Source organism: Galleria mellonella, unplaced genomic scaffold (genome assembly GCF_026898425.1).
Source record: "Galleria mellonella isolate WM207_F2 unplaced genomic scaffold, CSIRO_AGI_GalMel_v1 utg40, whole genome shotgun sequence".
Lineage (NCBI taxonomy): Eukaryota > Metazoa > Arthropoda > Insecta > Lepidoptera > Pyralidae > Galleria > Galleria mellonella.
This window is the reverse complement of record NW_026442094.1, coordinates 6,788,895-6,795,788: the sequence shown is the minus strand read 5'-3', so window position 1 is coordinate 6,795,788 and position 6,894 is coordinate 6,788,895.

Genomic DNA, 6,894 nt, shown 5'->3' with positions numbered 1-6,894 from the left:
GATGGTAAGTGATGGTTAAAAGCAGGTCAGTTAGCCCATCGAGATGGATTCAGTTGGAACTGAGAACTCAACCGACCTTACTTAATCTTCACTTATCATCTCTCATTGGTACCCCGCCAGCTTGAACCAATAGCACAAGCGGAGTAACTATTCCATTGTCATCCATAACAAAAACATCTAGCTCCGCTTCTAGTTAATTAAATAATACATTAGAGCGTTTGTCAAACTAGTCGTTCACCTTTAATAAGAGCTACTACGTTAACGTTTACAATGGCCATACAAAACAGCCATAAACCAGCGTGCTACAATAAAATGTATGTTTACCAAATTATTAGCTAATAGATTAAGGCGCGTCTGACGAATATAATGGCCTTTGCTGAAGATTTAGCAATTAGGTAGCTATGATTTTAATAATTATTATATGTTTTTCTATACGTAATATATTTTTTATTACTTTACTTATTTAAAATGATAAAAAATTAAATATTTTTAAATAATACTTTACTTTATGTCCGTCCATTTTAAAACAATAGAATTATAGTCTACTATATTCGGCCACGATGTTTAACAAATAATTTAAGATTTATTCTAGATTTAGTAGGTCAAGCTATAACAAAATACGACTCTGTTATTGTTACGTTTCACATTATGAAATTAAACAAATCAGCCGGAAAAAAAAACTTTGTAAATATTAATAACAGTTTTAAATCTATTAATTACATTTAGAATCACAACTTTTTTTCAGCTTAACAACTGTTACTTTTGAAAAAATAAACATCTTAAATTCTACTAAAATCCTTCAAATATCTGTATGATGAGATGATGAGATTATGAATAGTAGATTAAAAAATAACTATTCAAAAATACTTATAATTAAGTTATAAGTCCATTCAACTTTTCATCAATTGCATTTGTTACTTTGGTAATTAGCGGTTTGTTTCGTCTCCACAACTATGGGTTTATAAATATTAATACTAAGCAAGTTTTAAGACGAGGTTATGCATATAAATGCAGGGTCCCGGTACTTTATAAAAGTTTGTCGCTTTATCGCGCTTTGCACCCTTCAAATCTAATGACAGCCAGCTTCGGATATTATAGTTTTTTTTTTTTTTATATAGTTCACTTATCTAGTTAACAACTTTTTATCAAAATATTCTAAATATCAGTGGACGAAATGAACAAATGAAAATTAATATGTTCACGATTGAAATTCCAAATGGGATAGTCCATGGCCGTAACTATGAGGGGAGGGGCATTGAAGGGCAATACCTTACCTTAAAAACCCCAATACTCTACCTTAAAATGAAAGGCCCCAAAAAATTAGACAGATTCGCTTTTCCGAAGTCAATTATGGCTTCTGCCCTACAAGTTCTTACAAAAAGTTCTTTTGCCCTACCTTAAACTTGGGTCTAGCTACGGCCTGGGATAATCAGAATTGGGATATTAATCGACTTTTTTTATATTGAATCGACACCATTACTAATGTGGTAAATGTAATAATTGAAATGCTCACATTTTGTTCATTATTTATAGAAAACCAATATAAAGAGACATACTCATATACAAATAAGTCGTATATAGAAATATTTGTATTTTAAGGGACTGTACCCCTGGCAAGATAAAACTGTGTTAAACCACATAGAAACAAATCAATTTTTACTACCAATAGAATTTTTTAAATCATATATACATACATGCCACACGCCTGTCTCCCGTTAGAGTTAGCAGAAACAATGGAACGAATTAATGCTTCGAATCAAACAGAATACAAACAATTATCAAATTCATTATTTAAAAAAAATACAACAATACAATACGAACAATCATATAAACTATTTCATCGCTGTAAAATACTTTTTGTTTTGTTACATGGAATGTTCTTTTGTTTTTCTCGATACATCACAATACATCGTGCATGTATTGTGACACGGCATTTTTATTTTCATCTGATTGTATAATTCTGATTTAAAATTCCTGCCAAATTTATCTATGTATAACAAAACCAGCGACCAACAAGGAGCTGAACAGTCACTTGTTTCGTGTTTGGGAGCAATTAGGCCAGAGGGAGACTTTGTACAAAAGTCATTTGTTTAGATACCTTTGTCCCATTCATCTTTCTACCGTGAACCAGTTGTATTTGCATGGCTGTGTTTCGGTTTGAAGGGTGGGATACGAGTATGGCAGTGAATTTACATGGTATAGAGGAATAACTCTGTTATATCCATGGTACTGCTCATGTCTATAGGCGACAGTTATCTCTTCCCCTCAATTGAGCCGTCACTTGTTTGCCATTCTAAATTATATATAAAAAATCTACTTTATAGTGACGCTCTCAGTCTGCTCCCAGTATAGTTAATACAAACAATTCGAGGTTGATTGAAGCGGTGCTCATTAAATCCGGCCTTAAAGTCCTCGATTGGGGTAAACAGCCTTTATGTATAAAAGAAGTGGCCTACAAAAACTTTTGTCATCACATCATGGGCGAATCAGTATATTCTGTTATGTCCATGATACTGCTCATGTCTATAGGCGACGATTACCACTTTCCATCAGGTGGGCCGTCAGCTTGTTTGCCATTCTAAGTTGTATAAAAAAAAATACCCCCATCACACCAGTGGTAACCCATTAGTTACACTATCAGCATATCTATGAAATCGACCTACGGACGTGAAGATTAATTATCTGACATAACATTATCTTGTCGTCAGATTCCATTAACTAATTTAAACACACACACACACACACACACACACACACACACACACACACACTATATTTTTATCATTTAATTGACTGTCACTGGCTGTCGACTAGCGTACTGTCAAAAACATTGATTATAAATTTACGAGATACGTGTGAATGACATAATTAAAGATACATTTATTAATATCACACACAGATTTGTTATTTAATATCGTTTCGTAATTAATTTTTGTTTATTTATTTCAAGTAAACAGTTACATAGACAGTGTATATTCTTATTGCGGCGAAACTGCATTGCAGTTTGTCTGCAGCTTTGCGCTCTTGTACATACAGCTTTTTATACAATTATAAACTTGTATTCTAATTCTATATACTAAACTTATATCTTTATACATACATATACACAGATATGCATATATACACATATATATACACATACATATACATACAAACACACATACATATACTAATATGATATGCATACTCGTAAAATAAAATGTTGTATTGTGATTGGAGACGTTTACAATTTAAAACAATAGGCTAATAGGCTTTTTCATGATAAACTTAGCTACCCGCTCCGACTTCGAATGGATCATCAGCGTCATATCAGCTTTTAAGTGTCCACCTGCTGAACATAAGACACCCCCTTTGGGGGGTTTTGCCAGTAGTTGACACGCTTAGCAGGCGGATAGCAATCACAGTTAAATTTTAGAGATGTTTTAAGAGGGACGTTGCTGCCCATCCCTCGTCCTCCCTTAATCGCCTCTTACGACACCCATGGAAAAGGAAGGGGTGGCCTATTTTATAACGGGACCATACGGCTTCGAACGGATAATAGAATATATGCTTACATTTTTGGCAACAACTTGTTGCGTCGAGTGTGAATGTATAGTGTGTGGGTATAGTAAGCTGTACTTAAAAAATAGACATGTACCATCGTAGCATTTTTTGTAGACCTATAAAAGAGAAATAACCCCACCATACATTGTTTTGTTATATCTCAAACGGATTAGGCAGCGTTTTGGATGAAAACTCCCAGACGGCTTGATTTTTTAGACTTCTTTAACAAACATCGTCATATTTCAAACAATTTACACAATAACTTAACGAATTATACACCTAAACCTTTATCAGGAATCGCTCTATATATGAATACTACAAGAAAATCCGTTTAGTAGTTTTTGAGACTATCGTGAACATACAGACAAATGTAGCCGAGGTCTTTGTTTTATAGTATGTAGTAATAATAAAAATAACATAACCACTTACACAGAAACAGTACTCACGTACTCATTATTTATTTACTCTATAAATTATAAGACAATCATATAAGGCAACATTGAAGTCTATCTGTTTGTTACATCACGAAAAATGGCTTAACAGACACGAACAATATTTTATTTTATTATCAACGATATTTTTTATATCATAATTTTCATCGTGCCTCCGATCAAACTGTTTATAATTACTCCTCTCCATCCAAAGGTTGCCTGGAAGAAATCGCTTTTAGCAATAACGTCGCCCATTGTTTTCTCACTGTGATTATTTTTTGTAATTGTTTATATTTATAATAAGTTTACTATTGTAATCTTTTAGAGGAAACAATGTATCTAGATACATCTGGATGTATCTACATGATCTAATAATATAATTAGCAATAACGTCGCCCATTGTTTTCTTATATCATTTCTTGTAACTTTATAAATCTTTAATAAGTTTACTACTGTAATCATTTGGAGGAAACAAAAAAGAATATATATCTACTGAATGGGTACTCACCAGAGGGAGACTTTCTATAAAAGTCGATTGCTTGGGTGCCTCTGTCCCATTCGTGTTTCAACCGTAAAGCAGTTGTGTTTGCATGGCTGTGTTTCGGTTTGAAGGGTGTGATATGGCGGTGAATTTACAGAGTACAGAAGAATAACACCTCAGTCCTCAGGAACGGCAACGCATGAAGGTATCATGGGCGAAACAGTATACTCTGTTATGTCCATGGTACTGCTCATGTCTATAGGCGACGGTTACCACTTTCCAACAGGTGGGCCGTCAGCTTGTTTGCCATTTTAAGTTGTATAAAAAAAAACAAAAATTGAGCTTAAAAAATAAAGTATGTTGGATGGAAAACTGAATGGAACGCAACTTAAAATATAGCTAATGGAATGTAATCATATTAACAGTACCATATACTTCACAGAATATTCATTCATCGTGGTGTACCTCATAGACTGCAATGCATGAGGTTTAAAACACAATGCCTTCATACCCTGTAATATTACTGCTATCTCCCACCATTCTAAACAAAGTACAGCCATACAAACATTACTAATTTGCCAGAAACATTAGTGGAACACAGATACCTATGCAAATTTTAGTACAAAGCTCCCCTCTGGTAGTTTATTTGAATCCGACTATATTTAAATGCGGAGTGACGTGAAATTAGAACAGCATCACAGAAGGTATTTTCGAGTGGGTGCGCAAAGGGTTCGATATCAATAAATAGCCTTTTTAATATCGTGACAAGTGGTTTATTTTAACGCTTATTAAGTGACTTCTAAAAAGGATAAACCTCTCGAGTCGTCTGTATATTTTTATGTTTTTTTTTTTATTATACTCAGCAAACAAGCACTAGAGGGAGACTTTGTACAAAAGTCGATTGCTTGGGTACCTCTGTCCCATTCGTGTTTCTACCGTGAAGCAGTTATGTTTGCATAGCTGTGTTTCGGTTTGAAGGGTAAGATATGGCGGTGAATTTACAGGGTACAGAGGAATAACACCTGAGTCCTCAGGAATGGCAACGCATGGAGGGTATCATGGGTGAAACAGTATACTCTATTATGTCCATGGTACTGCTCATGTCTATACCTAGGCGACGGTTACCACTTTCTATCAGGTGAGCTGTCAGCTTGTTTGCCATTCTGGAAACCATCGTGCTGAATTCTAGATATGTTCATCACGATATACTAACTGACCTACTTTTTCATTCTCATTTATCATCTCTTACTGGTGCCCCGCCAGTGTATACCGATAGCGCAGCTGAGGTTACCATTCCACTATCATCTATTAAAAAGAATCATGTTCCACTAGTCTTCTTATCGCATTAGTCTAAAAAATAAAGAAGAGAATATAAAAGTAAGTACAATTTGACGTAAAACCTTAAATCTACACTTCAACATATAAACGTGCGGCGAATTAGATATACTGTGATTTCCATATAAAAGTATTTGCAATACATGGTACGGTGAGCGTGTCAAATATTTGTTATATTAAATATCTCTAACGCTAGGAACGTTTCAATAACCTATTGATATTGATATTTTTATTATTCAAATAGCTAGCGTACTCATGCTTTCATTTTTTTTTATGGATGGTAATGGAATGGTAGCCCCGCCTGCGCTAACGGTATACACTGGCGGTGCACCAGTGAGGGATGATAGGTGACGATGAAAAGGCAGGTAAGTTAGGCCATCGTGAGGAATTCAACGATAAATTCGTCACGATGTTTTCCAGGGGGAACCGCGTAGAAGTCGACCTGATAAGGTATATTGATAGCAATGGAGACTAACCTCTCCATTACTAACAATCCCTTCCACCCTGACGTTTTCATTTGAGCTTTTGAGTCACTTTTTAGTAGCTTTTTGCGTACTGGTTAACGTCTATTTTTTTAATATTTATACAAAGTTACACATATACAAACCGTCTCCCCTCCTGTAAATGTAATTTGATAAGATTTCGCTCCTAAAACGAAGGTATTTCAAGCTTACATAATTCATGGACGCCCACTAGACATGATGTCTAGATTCAATAATACACTACCAGGTATTCATAGTTTAATTTAAATATTAACACACACCGTGCCTCCCATGACTATGTAACACCATAAAATTACATTTAGATCACTTTTAGCACAGGGACGGACATTTTGGGTGAGGTGGATAACGGAAAACGTTGCTTTTATTACTTGTAGGTGTCTACTTAAGTAAGCAAATTTAATAATACATATTTTACAAATAATGTTATTATAACTTTTTTAGTGTAAGAGTTTTTGATACAAAAATGTCTACCTACTTGAATTATTTATCGTGTTACAATGCAGCTGTTATTAATAGCCCATGATTTGACAGTGACATTTCTTTCTTTTTTTATTGTTGACAAGTGCCTGACATTTTTGATGTATTTTTTTTATATTACATT